The sequence below is a fragment of the Nelumbo nucifera genome, chromosome 1, assembly GCF_055504915.1.
Source record: "Nelumbo nucifera cultivar China Antique chromosome 1, China Antique-T2T, whole genome shotgun sequence".
Classification (NCBI taxonomy): Eukaryota; Viridiplantae; Streptophyta; class Magnoliopsida; order Proteales; family Nelumbonaceae; genus Nelumbo; species Nelumbo nucifera.
Window position 1 is genome coordinate 43,319,667 of NC_142649.1, and position 2,478 is coordinate 43,322,144.

Genomic DNA, 2,478 nt, shown 5'->3' on the forward strand with positions numbered 1-2,478 from the left:
TTTCATACTCTTTTTCTCCTTCCCCAGCGTTATGAGTTAAGCTTTGGAGTATTCCCACCGGGTAAATCCCCGAGAATCCTTCTTTTCTATCTTCTCAGGTGTTGTCCGTTGCCAACAAGGAGCCAGTCAGCAGCCAGCTTGGAGTGCCCGGATCGTGCCGGATCATTTGGCGCCGTCTATGGGAAACGCTTCTAAAAGCCTTCCTCTGAGCTTTCACAAGTTCCTTCTTCCAAAAAAAAACTTAGCATTCTTCATGGCTTCTTCCAGTAATGTCGGACGTGGCGCCAGCCAGAGCGCTACCGGGGAACAGCCCCGGCTTCCTACTGTTTGCATCGGACAGTTTACCATCCCCCTCTTAGCGGACGGAGTTCCTAGTTTGAACGTGCCTCTTACAAGGGCACCCATCGTTGCTCCACTTCCTACTATAGCCGGAGCAACCTTCGCCGAACCCTCGGTTGCGCCCCTAGCGGCCAACCCGAACCAACTGGAGGACTTGGTGCAATGCATGCGGGCCATGCAGGCTCAAATGCAATAGTTCCAACAGTTTCAGCTTTACCAGCAGCAAGTGCTGCACTAGGTCTCCCAGTACCAATATCAGCAGCAATTTCCTTCGCTACCTCAGGCCCAGCTGCCGCTTCCTCCCCGGCACCCAGCCGCAAAGCAAGCCAAGCCGTCCCACCAAGGTGAGCGACCTCGCCGTGGAGAGGCGTCCCAAGTCCAGGATCCTGCCAGGACCCAAGCCTCTTCTCGCAGCAAGACGGAGAGCCCGACAACCCCCGCCTCCCAACCTATGGGCAGGACGGGGGCCTCCCAGCCAACTAAGCCCGCGTTGCCACAACCCTCACAGTTCGAGCTCCGGCTCACAGAGAACCCGTTGGAGGTCTTGACCACGGACTTCAGACAGGGCCCTTCAGTTCAAAGTCGTCACTAGCAGTCTGAGCCTATCGAGCTCGGTGACACTGAAGCGTCAAGCGCCAACGCCGAACCGACAAAGCAGTAGCGAAGACGCCGGAGAGCCTGCCGTACCGCATCCAGAGCCTCTCCCGAGCTCAGAGGGAAAGAGGAGGTATACTCCGGTGAAGTAAAAGCTACCCCCCTCCTCTCAGTTTCTTCCCTGCTATCTCCCGAACTCCTTGCTGTCCCCATGTCAAGGGACTTCAAGCTCCCTCCTCTGGATAAGTATGATGGGTCTTTTGATCCAAACGATCATGTGGACGCCTTCCAGTCACAGATGCACCTGGCAAGAGCCAGTGAGTCCTGTATGTGCGTGGCCTTCTCCACCACCTTCAAGGCAGTCGCCCGCACCTGGTACCGAAACCTCGCACCCGGCTCGGTAAGAAGTTGGGCACAGTTCATGCAAATTTTCACTTCTCACTTCGTCACCCGCAAGAGGTGCCCGCGAACCCAAGAGAGCCTCCTTAGCATAGTGCAGAAAAAAGGGGAGTCCATCCGGAGCTACATCAAGCGGTTCAATGACGCTTGTTTGCAGATACCCGACCTAGATCCTGCAGTTCGCCTCACAGCAGCCAAGCGAGGTATCACTCATAAGGAGTTCAAGTGGCACGTGGTTGTCAACCAACCCAAAACCGTGACCGAGTTCCTTAAGCTCGCGGATTGGTTCATTGGGACGGAAGAAGAAATCAACCAGAGGGGCAAGTAGGCCCCAGAAAAAAGAAAGAGGGAGTCGGAGCCCCCATCTCAAAGCGACAGCAGGAAGAAGAAGGATATAGCTCGGAGGGCAAGGCCAGTCCAGCCCTCCCGGGCCCCAGCAGCAGAAAGGGACTACACACCCCTCAACACAAAGTGGGCCGAGATCCTCATGGCGATCAAGGACGTCCCATACGTTAAGTGGCCGCCTCGGTTGAAGGCCGACCCCAACACCCGAAATAAAAATTTGTACTATAGCTTTCACAAAGACCACGGTCATAGTACCGAAAGTTGTAAAAACCTCCACGATGAGATAGAAGAGCTTATCCATCGCAGATATTTAAGGAATTTTGTAAAAAATAGTAGTAATAATAAAGCAGGTCGACAGGGGGAGCAAGGTAGAGACGCCCCCGAATCCAGCCGGCAAGCGGAGCAACCGCAGAAGCAGCCCCCCGAAGAGGAACCAGTTCGGGGGATCATCCACGTCATAGTCGGAGGATCGATTGTGGCAGGTTACACTTCAGCAGCATCTCGCACATCAGCTCGTGAATCTGACAGGGAAGAGCAGAACCCTCCAAAACGGGCAAAGACAGAAGACCCCATCTTCTTCACCGAGGACGATGCACGCGGGGTCCACTACCCTCATGACGACGCGCTCATCATAAAGATGAGGGTCAACGACTTCGAAGTCAAGCGAGTCCTCGTTGATTTAGGCAGTTTGGCGGATATCCTCTTCAAAGCGGCCTTCGACAAACTCCAGCTTCCAGAGAGCGACCTAAAGCCCGCAAACACTCCCTTGGTTGGCTTCAGCGGAGAGGAGGTTCGGCCCCT